Here is a 20,117-nt window from a genome sequence, read left to right as displayed (position 1 = left end):
GTAAATGCTTTAAAAGACTAGACGACTAGACTAGACTAGATACAGTTGTCCCTGAAGGAGGAACTAGAGAACTGGAGGGTTGCTAGGTTGCCGAGACCAAATTATCTGGAATGCAATACTGAGCAGAGATAGAAAATATGAAATACAAGAACATAAAAGATAAAACTTTTAAATTCTGACAAAAATCAAATAGGTTGTGTCAGTGAAAGATTTGACCTTGCACAACAGTGGGAGGTGGTTAAATACTCTTATAAGGCTACTGTCTTCTACCTGATGCTGGAATAGGTACTAGTCTAGCCCACACGGCCAGAATAGAGGGTCACAGAAATAACAGACTGGCACTGGTATATATCCTAAGATGTAGGCTGTTCAGTCTCACACATGGTTCCCTCATTGTACCTCAAGGTGTAGAGAGGGGGATAGTGACAATAGGAGCTGGGGCTGCAGAGGCCACTTAGTCTTTCTTCTCCAGGGATTAATAGAGATAGAATTTTAAATCTGAAACTTATAAATAATAGCACTGTAAATTTTTTAAAAATTTAATCTGTACCATTCTTTTGTTGAGATGCTACTCACATGGCAATGTGGCAGAAAGCCACCAGCGTCGGGTGCCTGGGTGGCTCAGTCGGTTAAGCGTCGGACTCTTGATTTCCGCTCACGTCATGATCTCAGGATTGTGAGGTTGAGCCCCACATTGGCCTCTGTGCTGGGCGTGGAGCCTGCTTAAGATTCTCTCTCTCCCTCTGCCCTTCCCTCTCACGCACATGCGCACACATGCGTGTATGCTCTCTCTCTAAAAAAAAAAAGTAAAAGAAAAAGAAAGCCACAAATGTCACACTAAAAAAACCAGAAACTTGGCTTGTTAATGAGTTATTGGAGACAAGACATAGGACCACCATATCATTGACTGGCTTTAAGCCCTTGCCCACAGCCTTTCTCCTTCTCAACTTTGTCTCCTTGCTAAGCATCCTTTTTTTTTTTAGGAATGCAAAGAATTGCTGGGGGGATAAAAAACCACAGAGAAACCTTAGGATTACAATGAACATTGCCCAAGATTAATCTTGCCTCCGTTCTTTAGTAAATTCAGGTGAGACTCTCACAAATTAACAAAGAAGACTGAGGGTGGTAGTCTGTCAAGATGGAGGATGCCCCCCCATCTTTCCCACTTTAGACTAAAAATAACAGGCAAAAGGGGTTCAACTTCAGTGTGCAGGCAGAGAAACTGTGAATGAACTGTGACGAAATTTGCTGAACTAATGAATGCATGACAGATGGGCTTCACTTCTGGTGAGAAGAAACTATGTCCTCAGTGGTCATTTTTCAAGCCTTCAATGTCTAATTGTGATTCAGGGCAGTGTTTTCACACTCTACCACTCAGAGTATAATGTCCTAGAGGCCAATCCTGCCCTTCAACCAGAGCAACTCTGTTCATATCTGTTTATATATTTGGGTTTTTTCTTTTTAAGATTTTATTTATTTATTTGACAGAGGGAGAGAGAGAGCACAAGTAGGCAGACAGCAGGCAGTGGGAGAGGGAGAAGCAGGCTCCCCGCCCAGCACAGAGCCCGATGCGGGGCTCGATCCCAGGACGCTGGGACCATGACCCGAGCAGAAGGCAGACGCCCAACCGACTGAGCCACCCAGGCGCCCCTATATATTCGAGTTTTATTAAGCTTTGCTTGAAAACAGTCTTAATTTTAAAGTTCACTTGTAATTCCACTGGTATAAAAGAAGGAACTAAGATATACATTCTACAATCAATTGGTTTGAGTCTTGATTTTAATTTCTACAAGCTCTGTTATCTTAGGTTAGCTATTTATTATTTTGCTTCTCAAACTCTGTACCTGAAACATTAGAACGATATATGATTCTTCACCGAGGGCTACGGGGATCAATAATGTGTGAAAAGACATTCTGTAAACGGTGTCACCATATAAATGGTAAGAATTATCATCTAGTCTCAGTGACTGCAGGATTGTCAGGTGAGAGATGCATCTAGTTTCACTGCTGCTGCAACAGATGGTAAAACAGGACAGTAAATGACTGAGTTAACCTTAGCACAGTCTTTCCATTTCAAAGGCTAATATTTCAGAAACCAGCCAATGAAACAATGAGAGAAAAGATTGAAAATAAAATGAACAGAACCTCAGGGATCTGTGGGACCATACCCAAAGGTCTGATGTTTTTGTCATCAGAGTCTCAGAAAGGAAGGAGAAAGATATATACATTTTTAAAAAATTGCCTTTTATCTTTTTTTAAAATTTAAATTCAATTAACCTACACATAGTACATTGAAAGATATATACATTTGAAATATATATACATTTGAAATATATATACATTTGAAGACATAGTGGCTGAAAATTCCCAAATTTGATTAAGACATAAACTTATAGATTCAAGAAGCCCCAAACAGGAGAAAACTCCAGGAAATACATGCTCACACATATCACAGTTAAGCTACAGAACACTGAAAATAGGAAAGAAAATATTGAAAGAAGCCATAGAAAGATGACTCTTTACTTATAGAGGAACAACATTTGAATGACTATAGGTTTTTCGCCAGAAAATGTACAGGCCCGGAGGAAGCCATACAACACATTTAAGGCGTTTAAAGAAAAGAATTGTCAACTTAGAATTCTATGCACAGTGAAAATACCCTTCAGGAATGAATGCAGAATAAAGCCATGAAAATTAATAAAATTAAACCTCATTTAAAATGGAGCCTGGAGGCCAGCAGGGGGAGCTCTCATGCCCTCCCACTCCTTGTCAATTGCAGACCCCAACAGGAGGAGACTGCTTTGTATTCCCAACCCGAAGAACCCTATACTTCACTACTCCAGAAGGACGAATTAAGGTTTTCTACTGGCCTGGCAACAGCCCAGCCAATGAGAGAGAGTCACAATGCAACCAATGGAAAGCCACCATACTTCGAGCTCCTTGTTTGCTCCAATGGACTTTTTGTTTATAAGAGCAGAGCCCTTCCCGGGTGGCCCTTTCCGCTTTAAAAGAGCGCTCCTCTCCTTTGTTTTCCAAACTTGCATATGGTTTTGCTGTAGGTTGCGTCCCAAATTGCGATTCTCTGCTATTCCTGAATTAACCCATTTTTTTTGCTAGTAAAACAACAGTGCAGTTTGCTTTTAAGGCTAACAACATCCTCAGGAGTGGGAAGCTAAAAGAATTTGTTGCCAGTAGACCTGCTCTAGAAGAAATGCTAAAGGCAGTTCTTCAGATGGAAAGGAAATGATGCGGGAGGGAACCTTGAAACTTCATGAAGGAAAGAACAACAGAAATGGTAAGTATCTTGATAAATGGAATAGATTGAAGTTTAAAAATATGTATGACCTTTAAAAGCAAAAATCACAACACTATGTGATGGGTTTTCAGTGTATCTAGATATTATACGTATCACAGCTGTAACAAAAAGTGAAGAGAGTAAAGAGTTAAAGAGACGTACGTGATGGCAAATTTTCTGAACTCCACGTGAAGTGCTAAAATATTTATTCTTAGTAGATTGTGAATGTTAAATATTATATTGTGATTTATAGAGCAACCACTTACAAAACTACACCAAAACTGTAGTCAAAAACTCACAACATAAATTAAAATGGAATACTGAAAAATATTCAAATAAACCAAAAGACAGCAGGACAGGGTGGAGATCAGGACCACAAACATAGGGAACAGATAGAAAACAAATATAAAATGGCATACCTAATCCAGATATATCAATAATGACATGCAATTTCAATAGTCTACGTCAATTAGAAGAAAGAGAATGTCATAATAAATAACAGAGCAAGACCCAACTACATGTTATCTATAGGAAACCCACTTTAAATAATGTTATAGGTTAAAAGTAAAAGAATGAGAAAGATATAGTGCAAACACGAATGGAAAGGGGCTGGAATGGCTACTTTAATTATCAGGCAAAGTAAATTTCAGAGGAATGAAAGTTACCAGGGATAAAAATGGACATTACATGGCCACAAAGAAAGGGGTCAGTTTACCAAGTAGATATAACAAGTTTCAGTGTGCATGCAACTAATGAAAATTTCAAAATACATGAGGCAAAACTGATAGTACAAAAAGGAGAAATGGAAAATTCACAATTAGAGCTGGAGACTTTAATACTCTTCTCTTAGTAATTGATAGAACAAGGAAACAGAGGATCCATAAGGATATAGTAGAATTGACCACCACCATCAACCAACTACATCCAGTTGACATTTATACGACATTCCACCCAACCACAGAAGCATGAAAATGGTTTTCAAGTGTGCGTTGAACATTTGCCAAAACAGACCATATTCTGCATCCTAATGCAAACTTTAACAAACTTAGAAGAATTTAAATCATACAATGTAAGTTCTCTGACCATACTGAAATTAGAGATCAATAACAGAAATAAAACTAAAAATATCCAATACTTGGAAATTACAGAATATGCTTCAAAATAATCCATGGATCAAAGAGCAAGTTTCAGTAGGAATTTAAAGATGTTTGAACTGAATGAAAATGAAATTACAACATTTCAAAATTTGTGGGATGAAGCTAAATAAGTGCTGGGTAAGTGGTGATTCTCAATCTTGATTCACATTTGAACCCCCTGGACAGCTTTTTAAAAATACTGATTCCTGGGGCGCCTGGGTGGCTCAGTCATTAAGCGTCTGCCTTCGGCTCAGGTCATGATCCCAGGGTCCTGGGATCCAGCCCCGCATCGGGCTCCCTGCTCGGCAGGAAGCCTGCTTCTCCCTCTCCCACTCCCCCTGCTTGTGTTCCCTTTCTCGCTATCTTTCTCTCTCTCTGTCAAATAAATAAAATCTTAAAAAAAAAAAAAAATACTGATTCCTGGCCACCCCCCACCGCAGACCAATGACATCAGATTCTCTAGGAGTGAAGCCCAGACAAGAGTATTTTTACAAAGCGGCCCCGATGATTGTAATGTACAGCCACAGCTGAGAACTGCTATCCTCAGTGCTGCAAAAGTGATAGAAAATGCTTTGGGAACACAAATGGGACAATTAAGACTACCTGGGCCATGGGGGGGTGGCTTCACAGAGGGGCTGCTGGGTAAAGAATAAGCAAGAATTTTTCAGTTTGGGAAGGCACAGGAGGAAAGGTATTCAGGCATGGGGAACAGCATGGGCCAGGCCACAGAGATATGAAAAGGTATTCAGGGAATGCAGATCAATGGATAAGGCATGTCTGTGGTGCCACCCTGTACACACTCACAAGTGCTTGTTTATATACATACACGTAAGTCATCAAGTATAACCTAATCTGCTACTGTTAGGGTGAAACTGGCTAATCAGCTAAACGTACCTAAAATGCCTCATCAAGAAAGGATAGAAAATATCCGGAGATGGGTTTTCATTGGGGAGAAGAAATTTCAGGAGTAAAAACTGCTTTAAAAATGTTGCTTAAATCTCATTTTATATATACGGATTTTAATACTGTACAAAACTGTGGCAAGCAGAAGCAACCACTAGATCAGTATAGCCCACTAGAATATAACGGTTTGAATTCAGCCTGGACTAGTTTGGGGTTTTTTTCTCAGACATTTTTTCCCTTTCTAAGCTTTCCAGTTTTATTTCTTGCCATTCTCCCTGTGCCCCTCTCACCGACCTTGTACTTTATTCTTTAATAGCGGAACACGGCACCGATTCACCTCCCTGCTTCTTGCTTCTGCCTTTGCTCTTACCATACTTTTTTGCCAGGATGGTCCCACTCTTTGCCCCCACCTGACCCTGATTAGCTCCTACTCATCCTTTATGCCTTGGCTCAGATATCGCCTCTTCCAGGAAGCCTTCCCAGAAGGAGAGTGCTTGGGTTGGGCACTGAAGATCTTTAAGACTCCTGTTTGTAATTCAGGACACTTCGTATTTTTCTGCATTGTCTTTGGATGTGCATTAAAGTTTTATAATTTTATTCCTCCTTAATCCTGGAGCACAGGTGTGAATAAGATTGAAAGGGTTGGCATCATTTCTGAGACTTTGGGGAGAGGCTGAAATCTCCTGTGGTCATTATTTCAGAGGAAGCAGATCTGAAAGACTGTAGCAAATAGGTGTGTGTTTTTCTTGGGTATTCCAGGAAACACTGAGGAGGGCTTTAAAAAACAAAACTCTAAAGGGTGGCAGGTGGTGTTATTCCAGAGAAGAAACGAGCTGTTAATAAGGGTGGTAGTACTAGAATCGAATGCCTATCTCTTCTCTGTGTTCGGAGGTTGCTGGAAGGATGCCAGGGTGTTGCATGGGCACATCCAAGGCTCTCTAAGAAATACAGAATTGGATCCCGAGAGGTCCTTTCTGGGAGGGTGAGGTTTGTCAGCCATAAAGCTTTTAAGTAGAAGTGAAAACCCCCCGTAACCATTGATTCTCTCTCCCTGGAGTTCCCTATGGCAGGGGACGGGGAGAGAGAGAGAGAGAGCGCCCAAAAGTCTCAGCAGAATTAAGGAAATTACCCTGGCAGGGGGACAGCCACAGTTGATGTGAATTTTTTGTGATGAGGCATTGTAACTGTCGTTTGGGACAAGAGTTGTTGAACTGAGCACTGCCCTCCTTAAATGAAGTCGATGTGTAGGTACCAGTAGGAGATGTGCTTGCTAAGATGTTGTGGTGAGGGACGCCTGGGGGGCTCAGTCGGTTGAGCATCTGCCGTCGGCTCAGGTCATGATCTGAGGGTCCTGGAATCGAGTCCTGCATCGGGCTCCTTGCTCAGCAGAGAGCCTGCTTCTCCCTCTGCCTGCCGCTCCCCCTGCTTGTGCTCTCCCTGGTACCTCGACAAATAAATAAATAAAATCTAAAAAAAAAAAAAAAAAGATGTGATGTGAAGGGCACCTGGATGGCTCAGTCAGTTAAGCATCTGCTTTTAGCTCAGGTCATGATCCCATGGTGGGTTCCCTGCTCAGCTGGGGGGGGGGGTCCTGCTTCTCCTCCTGCCCCTCCCCCCCCACTCTGTGTGTGTGTGTGTGTGTGTGTGTGTGTGTGTGCGCGCGCGCACGCACGCGCATGCGCTCTCTCAAATAAATAAAATCTTTTTAAAAAAGATACGTGAAAATGCAGTAAGCTATAGAGTACTATACCTCCTACCATCCTACCTCCATTTAAAAACAGGAACAGATGCTGCTTATAAAACACGTGAGGAATGTCATCAACATTTCAACAGTGGTTGTTTATGGGTAGTTGTTTTTGCTTGCTTGCCTTTTCTGGTATTTTCTATATTTTCTGTACTGAGCAGAAAAGTAGCAAACTTCACTAAATAGGAGTAAATAAATAATAGTAAATAAAATAACTAAATGAAAACAGGAGCTTGCGTGTTGCAGGGAGAGGGCATTGGCCGGACGTGGGTATTAGGCCAGTGAAGCCGTGAACTTGCAGAACGAAAGCCTAGGCAAGGGCATTTCTTACTCTTTGCCAATTTGACAAATGAAAAAAATAATTCAGTGTTGTGAATTTTTATTGCTTTGCTACCAGTGCTGTTGGACATTTCCCTTTTGGAGAAAACACTGAGAAAGCAGTTTGGGGATCTGCCATTTGGTCTGATATCATCAAAGGGACACCCATGGTGTTCTCCATACACACAAAAATCACACTTTTACCCCTGGTGAACTTTCTTTAAAAACCGTGGATGAACTTCCAATGAATGCGTGAATAACGTCTGTGGAGTCCCACATTCCCCTAGAGAGCCACTGGCCTTATTTGGAGCTTGGAACTTGGCGTGGGCCTGAGGTGGGTGGGCTTTGGAGAAAAGCTGGCGATCCAAAGGGAAGAAGGTAGATGACTGGCTCCACTTGCCACCTACAACTGGTAGGCTAGGTAACTCCATTTCTGCCTTCATGGCGAGCGGTGGGTGTCTACCAGGGCCAACCATCTGCCCTCCAGAAGCAGCTGGGAGACAGCACTACCCAATTCTCAGAAGCAGAGTCAGCCACTGAGGAAGAGTCAGGGCTTGATTAGGAAGTGACAAGCAACAAGGAGCTGAGGAAAGCCTCACGGTCACTTGTGCAGCATCCACTCTCTGGTGCAGAAGAATCCTTCAGTCCTCTCAAGTCACTCCGGAGAGCCCCCTGGAAGTCCTTACCACATTCCAAGCCAGGACTTGCTGACTCTCGTGCCAATGGGGGAGAGTTATTGTTAGTATCTGGTAGGCTCTTCCTACACCAATGAACCATTGAGAAAATGTTCCAGAGTTTCAGGATGCTGGTATCAAAATCAGCAGCAGCATTGTCTTCATTACTAACTTTGAGTAAATTGAGCAAGCTTCACAGCTTTTATAGCTATCCTTTGCTGAACCAATTTTCTAAACAAAATCTCCCTCGTCTGACTATAGGATTGAATGACATTTTAGAACACAGCAAGATGGGGCACCTGGGTGGCTCAGTCAGTTGGGCGTCTGCCTTCGGCTCAGGTCATGATCTCAGGGTCCTGGGATCGAGTTCCATATTGGGCTCCCTGCTCAGCAGAGAGCCTGCTTCTCCCTCTCTCTGCTCATGCTCTCTCTGTCTCTTTCAAATAAATAAATAAAATCTTAAAAAAAAACACAGCAAGAAGGCGCTGGCGTGAGATTCATGGGAGGTTCCACAAGGTGTGGAAGTGAAAAGTAGGAATACTTAAAACAGTGAGGTACCAATCAATGGCAACGGTTATTTACAAAACTAGCCCTCAATGATATCAATATTTATAACACCAATGACTAATTTATAAATTAATTTTATTTTTTAAATTATCATGCAGTAGAATCACCATTTTTTGGTGTACAGTGTTGCGAATTTTAACATATGCAGGGATTCATGTAATCACCACAATAATCAGGATACAGAACAATTCTATTGACCTTAGAAAACTCTCTCATGCTCCCGCTTTGTAGTCGTGCCCTCCGACCCACCCTGTCCCCTGGACACTGATCAGTTCTCTATCACTATCTATAGTTTTGTGTCTTAGAGACTGTCCTATAAACAGAATCATATAGTACCTAAGCTTTTGAGACTGACTTTCATTCAGCATAATGCCTTTGAGATTCATCCAAGTTGTTGCACGTATTCATAGTTTCCTCCTTTACACTGCTGAGTACTGTTCTAGTCTATGCACGTACCACAGTTTACGTATCTTTGTTGGAGGACATTAGAGTTGTTTCCAGTTTTTAGCAATTAAGAATAGTGCTATCAATATTTGTGTAGAGAGGGCGCCTGGGTGGCTCAGTTGGTTAAGCGACTGCCTTTGGCTCAGGTCATGATCCTGGAGTCCCTGGATCGAGTCCCGCATTGGGCTCCCTGCTCGGCAGGAAGCCTGCTTCTCCCTCTGACCCTCCCCCCTCTCATGTGCTCTCTCTCTCTCATTCTCTCTCTCTCAAATAAATAAATAAAATCTTTAAAAAAAGATTTTGTGTACAGATTTGTGTATAAATGCAAGTTTTCATTTATCTAGGGTAAATACCCAGAGTGGGATTTTTGGGTCATATGGCAAGTCTATATTTAACTTTATAGGAAAGTTCCAGAGTGACTGTACTATTTTGCATTCCCATCAGCTATGTATGAGAGTTCCGGCTGCTTTGCATTCTTATCAGCGCTCGATATTGTCAATATTTTTTATTTTAACTGTTCTACTAAGTGTGTAATGATATCTCATTGTGACCTCAATTTGAATTTCCCTGATGGTCAGTGATGTTGAACATCTTTTCTTGTGCTTGTTTGCTATCATTACATCCTCTTTGGTGAGGTATCTGTTTGTCTTTTGTCTGTGATTTAACTGGTTTGTTTTCTTACTGTTAAATTTTGCGGGTTTTTATCTATTCTGGATATAAGTCGTTTGTGGAATATTTGTTAACATTTTTTTCCCAGTCTGTAGCTTGTCTTTTCATTCTCATAACAGTATATTTCACAGAGAAAATGTTTCTAATTTTGATGAAGTCTAACTTATGATTGTATTCTTTTATGAATCATGCTTTTGTGCCATGTCTAAGAACTAACCTCAAGTTACAAATACTTTCTCCTGTGTTTTCTTCTAAAAGTTTCATAGTTTGAGGTTTTACATAAAGACCTATGATCTATTTTGAGTTCAGTTTTGTATAAGGTGTGAAGTTAGGTCAAGGTTCACTTTTTGCCTGTGGATGTCCAATTGTCCCAACATCATCTGTTGAAAAGACTATTCTTTCTCCATTGAATTGCTTTGCACCTTTGTCAAAACTCAATTGGCTTTTGTATTAGTGCGGCTCTATTTCTGGACTCTGCATCCTGTTCTATATTGATCTATGTGTCTATATTCTTTCACCAATACCTCCACTGTCTTGATGACTGTAGCTTTATGTAAGTCTTAAAATCAAGTAATGTGGTTCCTGCAACTTTATTCTTTTTTCTCAAAATTTCAACAGCCAGTTTAAAGTGAGCTTCTGCCAAGACTCCAATACCATGCCAAGCACCTTAAATGAATTATCTCATTAAACCCTCACAACAAACCTTGGAGGATGTGTGGCAGTTCAAGTTGCTAAGAAGCAGATGTCAAGGTGGATTTAGAAGTGCAGTAAAGGGGCGGGGAAGCAGGAGTGACAGGGAAAGCCTTCAGATCGTGATCTGATCCTACACCTGTGTGAGGGGGGAGAAGGAAGGGGGCTTGAGGAAGAGCCTATGTAGACTATAGCACAGCTCAGGGAAAGTCTCAGCCAGGCTTATGGGGGGGAATCCAGAGCAAAACTTGCCCATTAGAGGAGTCCTATATTGGGCTCTTGCTCCCAACCGTGCCTGGCCGTTGGCTGGGAGCAGCCTGGGGCAGTTTTGGCCTTGGTGTGAATGCTGCAGAGGAATTAAAATCCAGAATGATCTGATTCTAACTCTTATTATTTCCCCAAATGCACACTTCATTTCATGATCAAATTTCATTAGACTATTACAAATGTTTAAAATAATTTGAACCCTCCCTTGCTCAAAAATGAAGATCTCAAGGTAAATAGAGTTAGAAATTCTATAGGAATTTTCCACTCGGGCAAGATCCAAATATGAATAAAGCTCAATATAAGTGCTTTTTTGATAACGTTTAGATCCATTTCCCTGGACACAGACAGGGGACTGGACTCAGAGTCTTTTTCTTGCCCTGACTCCTTATTAATTGATGTTTCTTTCCTTAATACTGTTGCTTCTTCCTCTTCTTCCTTTCTTATCCCTCTGTATAAATTTCTTCAGAGATCAAAGTCACCATCCACTCACATCCTCCTGTCTGGTTAACAGAGACCAGCTGTCTTCTGGGCTATTAAAACACCACATTTAGAATCTCTTGAATCAATCCTCCCATTTACATTCAAGTGCTAAAAATGATGTGGCCTCCATACAATGTCTATTATCGACTGTCAAAACCATCACTGCACTCTGCTATCCTACGTGCACCCCCTTGAACATTTTAGAGCATTTCAGTTTGTACAAGATATTTTGGGTGTGTTTTGAACACGCACACTGACCAGCGGCTGGCAAGTCAGTACTCCCCTGATTTTTCCCTGATCTTTCTATTCTTTAAGAAAAGAAACAGTTACGAATGTAAAATTTCTTTTCAGTAATGACAACGATAACATCAACGTAAATATACATAATTCTCTTTATTTTGGAATGTGCTTCCTTTTGGTCCCAAAATGAATCCATGAGGGCCGGCCAGTGTTATCATCCCCATTTTTCAGATGAGGGAAGTGTGGCCTAGAAAGTTAAGAGTGACATCCACGGCAGAACTGTGATGAAAATCTAAGTTTTATGACTCAAATCATGTGCTCTCTTCTCTATACATGAAAGCCTGTGTATAGCATCATAATCTGTAAACATAGTAGATACACAAACCTTGCAAAAAGTAAATAGTTGACAGAAGGGTTTGAGTGTTTGTGAACATGGAACATGCTAGGCATATACATGTTTACGTAGGACCCCAGCCACCCACGCTAATGAGAGATCCACGCAGAGAAGGTTCACAAATGAATGAATGAATGAATGCATGCATGAGAGCTTGCCCCAGATCTGGGCAAAGCAGCCACTGCCAGGATAGGAAGTCAGAGGGTAACCACCGAGTTCTATCTGTTCCAGGACATCTCTTCCTGTGTCAGGATGTCACATTTTCTTCCCACATGCCCTGAAAGCCTTCACAGGCAACCTCTGCTGAGAGACAGGCAGGCAGGGAAGGTAGAGTGCTTTCCCCAGCCCTAGACAAGATGCACTTACATGACCTGGGGAGAAACGTCAGTGAGGGCTCAGCCTTTCCAGTGAGCACATCGATGCCCACTCAATTCATCCACAAAACGTATTGATTTCCTCCTGTCCTCCTCCCTGCCATCGCCACCCCCCCCTTCATTTAACTCACCTCATTGTATGTTTGTCTCCTTCATGACCGAGTGAGCAACATGACTTCAGGAGCACACTCATCCATTTTTATATTCTAAAGCGCCCATCACAGTTCCCTATATAGTTGGCATTCATTAGGCAAGTGTCCAAATGAAAGACAGAACTATATGTTCAGCATTAGGGTTGAGTTTTCTAGTATTCAGATGAGGAGGAGCAGGATGGAGAAGATGATGATGCCAGCACTCACCGTACCCCAGGTTCTGCTACATCTTTTACACACCCAATCTTACTGAAGCCTCACACAACCCTATGAGATCAGAATTTCTACTAGTCACACATACTAGGAAGCTGAGTCTTATTGGTGTAAGATAATCTGCCGAAGACTGCACAATGAGTATCTGGAAGAAATAAGTCTGTTGGACTCCAGGAAGCATAGTCTTTTGTTGTTGTTGTTGTTAAAGATTTTATTTATTTATTTGAGAGAGAGTGAAAGAGAGAGAGCACAAGCGGGGGGAGGGGAGAGGCAGAGGGAGAAGCAGACTCCCTGCTGAGCAGGAAGCCTGATGCGGTGCTCGATCCCAGGACCCTGGGATCATGACCTGAGCAGAAGGCAGACGCTTAACTGACTGAGCCACCCAGGCACCCCTGGGAAGCATAGTCTTAACTTCTGTGTTCCTCTGCTGGCCAGAGTGTCCAATCCAGAAAGCAGATGCATGGTCCAGGCCATGGTCTTTCAAAGGAGACAGGAAAGATTCCTTGAAAAATCTGGGGACCAAGTCACCTTAGCTATGGAGAAGAAAGAAATTCAATAGAAGACAGGGTCCCATCTTCAAGGAGATTACAGTTATAATGAGATGGGACCAACATCCATATTACTGAACATGACCCAGACACATGATCCTGGCTGTCTAGATAGCCACTTATTTATCTAAACAGCCAAAACTCCCACCAGTTGGTGAGGGTACATTCTATGCCCCACACTGTGCTAAGTGCTTTACGTCATGTTATTAATAATCCTTCCAATGATCTTTTAAGAGTGCGTATTATCCTCAATTTATAATTGAAGAAATTCTAACCAGAAAAAGTAAGTAATTCATTCTAGATCACAGAGCTAAAAACAAATGGTGGATTTGGGCTCTTTCAAGCCAGGTCACAGGACTTCAGAACCCAGAACACAAACCCCATTCTCTATGTTCTCTGAACCGGGAGTGGTTGAGATCTGGCATTTATGCCATAAGAGGAGAGTGTTTCCAGAACATACTGCTAAAAGGAGGCATCAATATGGAAAATGGGAATCCTTAGCAAAGACTTGTCGGTCTGGTACAAACGAGCTCTTTCAGGTTAATAATAATTCAGGCAGGATCTTACGAGCATGGGGTGCAGGGCAGATAAATATTTTATCTTCTGCCCAAATATGGTAGGTCTGTATGACGGCCGCCTGAGGCGTCCTGTGTAGATGGGTGATGGGACGTTAGGGGACGGAAGTCCTATAACCCAAGGACTCTGGAAGTCTGCAAAATGGGTACTAGAATGGTTGAGATCAAGTCCACGATTTCACCAGGGGCTGGCTCTACTTAAGAAAGTAAAGAATCACGGGGCACCTGGGTGGCTCAGTCGGTTAAGCATCTGCCTTCGGCACAGGTCGTGATCCCAGGGTCCTGGGATCAAGCCCCTCGTTGGGCTCCCTATTTAGCGGGGAGCCTGCTTCTCCCTTTCCCTCTCCCTCTGCTGCTCCCCCAATCATGCTCTCTTGCTCTCTTTCAAATAAATAATAAAAAATAAAAAAGAAAGTAAAGAATTATATCTTGGAGACTTATTCTTGGAGGTTATTCTGCTTATTTTGTTATAGCAGAATAATACCTAGTAAAATAACTAACATTTTGGAGCACTGGATATACGTGCCAGGCTGCATTCTCACTAAGTCCTTATTAAATCCTCACAACTAGGTATGAGGTAGTTGGCTCTCAACAAATATGCATTGAATAAATTAGTACTATCTATTAATCTGTGGCTTGCTTTTATTTACGATAATAATATGTTTCAAGCTCTTTCTAAATAAGGATGTTGGAATCTGCTACATTTTTTTAAATGGCCATACATATTCTGTAGTATTGGTGTACCGTTATATATATAATCAATCTCCTATTTTGGGAGGTTTAGGACATTTCTGTTGTCTTTATACAAACAATAATCCAGTGAATATTTTTGTTCACACAACCCTGGGTACATTGGCCAATATTGCTGTAGGATGGGTATCAAAAGTAGAGTGTCATCGTTTTAAAAAAATAAAACTAAAAATCCAAGCTTTATTAATTGTTGAGTTGACAAAACAACTCTAACTTCTGACCTAAATGGGCGTTGGGAACATCTTCTTCTGTTTTAATGTAAAGCTGAAAAACATCTTTTTTGAAGATAAGAGGTATAAATTATAGGCCTTCTATTTTAGATAATAGACCAAAAAGTTATGTGTAATCATAACAGAGCTATAAAATTCTGTTCTGTTCTTCAGCATGGGGCAAATAAAAATTTTCAGAGTAATGAATATAATTTTGGGTGGTTTGATGTCAAATTCAGGCTTTACATCTTCTAGTAATGCCCTTCATTACTTATATTTTCAACTGATTTTTTTTGTAGATTTGTTTTTAATACACAGAACACCAAAATATGGGGAGAAATGTACTTGTGAATCCTTGAGTACTTTTATTCTTACTTTATTTTGCAACTGTACGTATTTTGCTTCAACTATTTTCCAAGTACTTGAATGTGTCATTTCAGAATTAGAATGCAGTTGGTAGGGGAGGGGTCAGTAGGAGGTGGGGAAATAAAGAGTTGAGCTAAAATGTTAGCTGTGGGGCACACCTCCTGTAGACAAGGCTCCTAGACTCTGAGAGGATTATAGATAAGGAACTCAAATGTCTATTGACAGATAAATGGATAAACAAAATGTGGTCTCTACATGTAATGGAATATTATTCAGCCTTAACAGGAAAAGACATTCTGACACATGCAACAACATGGATGGACCTGAAGGACATTAATGTTAAGTGAAATAAGCCAGTCACAAAAAGACAAATTCTGTATGATTCCACTTGTATGAGGTATCTAGGGTAGGACAATTCATAGAATCAGAATGTAGAATGGCGGTTGCCAAGGGCCTGGGGGGAAAAGGAAATGGAGAGTTTTTATTTAATAGATACAGAATTTATTTTGCAAGATGAAAAAGTTCTGGAAATCTGTTTCACAACAATTTGGGTATATTCAACACTACTGAACTGTACACAGAAAGATGGTTAAGATGGTAAATGTTATGTGTATTTTACCACAGTTTTTAAAAATTACAAATGATCTAACCCAAATAAGAAGGAATCTGCTAAACTTTGCATAACCTTGCTTTTGAGTAACCTACCTTCTAGTGCTTACATTTAAAGATGCATTCTCAAACTGAGTTGTTTTAGTTAAGGTAGCCTAGACTCCAGCAAGTTTACCTCAAAATGTAGAACGGCTAAAATATAATAGAAGATCATTCTTTTCTCATGGAACAGTTCATGGCAGGTGGTAAATAAATACTTGTTAAATGAATGAATAAATAAATGTGGGTTATAAGATACATGTAGAAGCTATAGTACCAGATACGAATCTCAGTTTACAAACTCATATGTGGAAGAAATGTGATTTTATTCTTCCATAATTAAAATTAAGATATATTTTGAACCTCCCTTCTTCTGGGTTAGGTGGTCAAAACTCAATCTGAGATAGCTCCTTGCCACCCTGTGGTAGGCAGAATAATGGTCCCCCAAAGATGTCCACATCCTAATCCTTAGAACCTAGGACTGTGCTACCTTATATGGCAAAGGGACTATGCAGAGGTTATTAGATTAAGAATCTGGAGATGGGGAGATTATCCTAGATTATCTGGGTGGCCCCATATAATCACCAAGGTCCTTATAAGTGAAAGAGGGAGGCTGGAGAGTCAAAGTAAGAGAGAGATTTGCAGATGCTATACTGATGGCTTTGAAGAAAAGGTAGGGGCCATGAACCAAGGAATGTGGGAAGTTTCTAGAAGCTGGAAAAGGCAAGGAAATAGTGTATCCCCTACACTTTCCAGAAGGAACCCTGCCAAGCTAACACCTTGAATTTAGCCCAGAGAAGCCCATTCAGACTTCTGACCTCCAGAACTATAAAGTCATAAATTTGTGTTGTTTTAAACCACTAAGTTTGTGGTAATTTGCTACAGCAGCAATAAAAAACTAATACATCCCCCATCCCCACTTTTCTGGCAGTGGTATCTAAATTCTGGATTGGGAAGACAGTAGTGACACAGGGACTCAGACCACCTGGGGTTGCAACTCAGCTGTCACTTGCTTACTTTGTAACCTCAGTGAAGTTGTGTAAGCCATGTGTTAATGGCTACGTCCTCATCTGTAAATTAATGTCCTCACCTGTAAATTAGGAATAAGAGCAATAGCTACCTCACTGGGTTATTGTGAGGAATAAATATGTTCATTTAAGTAAAGAGCTTGGACAATGACTGGTATGCAGTAAACACTATATAAGTATTAACTATTATTGTGGTTACTCTTATTATTTATCATCTGGCTCTAGGCCTTGATTAGTTCATGCTGGTTTCTGTCAAGTAAACCCTCACTGTCGGCCATAGGCTGTCCCAGCTCTGCTTGTATGTCACTTAATTCTGCTCCAGAATGCTCCCCACATCTGGAAGCGTGATGCTGATTCCCATACCAATCTGAAACAGAAGATGTGGGTGCCTCACCCAGATCCCTTGGAATCCCTTTTATTTGTTGGTTGGTGTGCTTGTCCCCCCAGCTTCTGCTGGTGCTTTGGCTGAAGGCTCATCCCTGCAACTTTGTCCAGAAGATTGTCCTTGGGCAATGGAAACCACCTCGCCCAGAGTTAAGATGCCCCTCAATCGAAGTTGGGAACCCTAGGGAAGGGTATAAAAGGCTCCCTTGACAGACTCTGCGGAGTCAAGGGAGACCACAGACTCAAGCTCTGGAGCATAATTTATATATTATATATTTATAAAAATAATTTATGCATAAGTGATGCTCCAGAGCTTCAGAGTATCTGGTGGAAGCACATTCTTGCCCTTCCCTACTCCTTCCCTCACTACACGGCAGATGCCTCCTGAGAGAACGCCCTCAACATATCACATGTGCACAAAGTTCTGTCATGGACTCCGTTTCCAGGGAACTGAACTTAACATGTGGTCTAAGGCCTTAAGCACTTAGTAGGGATTGTTTACAGCACATGATAGGCGACCCAGGAGATGGTAACAAAGAGCTGTGGGATTGCAGGGGAAGCACAGCTTTGGGCTGGAGAAGCAGGGAAGGCCTCGTCGAATGGCCTGAGCCAACACTGGGTATGTACACACCTAGGTGACAAAGCATCCTCTCAGACTAGGCTTTGTTCTACCGGCCACCTTCAGGTGTCATTGTGTCCTGTGCACACAGAATGTGGAATGCTCTTTTTAACCCAACCTTAGTTGTCACCAAGTCAAATTTTTTTTTTCAAAAGCAGTAACACTTCTACCCCCTAAGGCCTCCTTATGTCCTAGATGTTGAAAGTAATACTTAAGAGCTCAAATTTTTTGTTGCACCTAGAAACCAAATAAAAAGTGTCTAAGACAAGTGAAATTATGTTTATAGTTTTTCCTGAATAGATTTAAAAAAAAGAAAAAACCAAATAAGTCATTAAATTTTGAGACATCTCAGCAATTCATAACTATTATCTTTTTGTTTTATTTCCCCTTTAGGTGATATACTGCTTAATATGTAAGCATTTATTGCCATAGTGTCTCAGTACTTTATGATTTTACTTCATTACATTTTCTGTAGTTTACATGTTTATGTTCCTTCCTGACTTTCCCCACTAACCAAGACAACTCCTGCCCCCATTTAAACTCTTCTCTCCCACATCATCCATACAAATGCTTCTGAACATACCTTAAAAAAAAAGAACTATGGCCATTGGCAAGCTATTCTGGGAGTTGTAAGAATATCATACGGATTCACTGAAAAAGGCACTCACTCTATGTTCCATGGGAGATGCAGACAATGCAGGTAGTCCCCTGCTTTTTGAAAGTTCTTGTTACACCACCGCACTTTTATGAAAGACCTACTTTAGTATCTGTTTTCGCCAACTGAAAGAAATCCAAAGAAGATTTTTGCTTTGATGAAAAAGGGTGAAAAGCTGGGGCACCTGGGTGGCTCAGTCAGTTAAGCGTCTGCCTTCCACTCAGGTCATGATCCCAGGGTCTGGCTCCCTGCTCAGCGGGGAGCCTGCTCCTCCCTTTCTCTCTGCCCCTCCCTCCTCCACTCATGTTCTCTCTCGCTTGCTCGCTCTCTCTCTTGAATAAAATTTTAAAAAAGAAAAAAGGTGAAAAGCAAAAATAGCCCTCAGCACTTGTTTTGCAGTGAACCCTTATAGAGCAGCGCTCATCCCTGGCAGTGAGAGCGGCCCCACCAAGCTCCTTCCCCAGGAACTACACTCAGCATCTCCGCATCAAGCTGCCTTAGCTTTGAACTGTGTCTGTGAGCATCTGTGCTTTATCTTGATTTATTTTGTGCATCCATTAGCAAGATGTGTCCTCATGTATCAGAAGAGCCTATGAGAGGTTATTTTTTGGGTCTGGGAATGCTAAAAAAATTTTCCATGTAAATTGATGATACTTGTTTCTTCACTTCATGCCATTTTGGCTTATGAAAGGTTTCATAGGAATGCTCTAGTTTTGGATAGCAGGGGAAACCTGTAAATCTAAAGGACAGTGTCTTCCCAGGACATGAAAACGTTCAATGAAAGGAGCATCCAACAATGACCAGTCATTTGCCACTGAATAGGACAAGAAAAATGGTAATTAGTGACTCTCCATCACCCATCTGCTTTTGTATTTCCTTCTTTCTTATCCACTGCCTTCTTAGCTTTTCTGGACAGTTGCCAGAAACCAAACGAACCAAACTGAACTGTGGGAACTCCCTCTAAGTTTACTCAGTGAGGGCACGGGCCCCCTAACCCTGCTGGGTGACTGGCCTGCAGAGGCTTGTTGCCTCACAGCCGCTGAGAGGCTGCACATCCTCCCTCTGGACCGCAGGTGCTCATGCAAGAGAACGGGGGTCTGGGAAGGGTTCAAGAGAAGGTTCTCCCTACTTGGCCGTCTCTGTCTACTTCTCACTTAGAAACACTGGCATACATGTTTTGATGCTTTCACAGTGAGAGTCTCCAATGTAATTCTTTGATTTTTGCTTGTTTAGGGTTTAAGTTGAAACTTGAAAGGACAGGAAAGATACTTTTACTCCTTCCTCTCATTACTCTCTTAAAAATATACAGTAATATATGCTTTGGGACTTTTGTATGGTCTTTTCTATAATTTTCCGCTTTACCCTTTTTAGCTCTAAACCAAGAATGGAGATAGACCAGAATCCAGATGCCTTACAAATTACTTTAAGGGGAAATGAGCAATTGTGCTAGTAAATATAGTATGTAGTAGTTAATCATACTGAACTATTTTTATTTCCAACAAAAGCCTTGTAAAATGTGCTGGTCATCTCCATTTAATACAGTAACGAAAACAGATGAAAAATGGAGTGATTTGTTAAAAACTCATCACATTCATGGCAGAAGCAAAGCAAGAAAGCAGTAACTCTTTGATCTGAAACCCAGAGAGCATGTATAGCTTCCAGTTTAATGGGGGAAAAAGTTGTGAGTACACGTCTTTGAACATAAAATGAATACAAATATAACTTCCAGTGCATTTACTAATTCTCAGAGAATGCAGCCTCCAGTTTTAAGGTCT

This window comes from Halichoerus grypus, chromosome 5 (genome assembly GCF_964656455.1).
Source record: "Halichoerus grypus chromosome 5, mHalGry1.hap1.1, whole genome shotgun sequence".
In the NCBI taxonomy this organism is placed as follows: Eukaryota; Metazoa; Chordata; class Mammalia; order Carnivora; family Phocidae; genus Halichoerus; species Halichoerus grypus.
The sequence above is the reverse complement of the archived record's forward strand: the minus strand, read 5'-3'. Positions refer to the sequence as shown.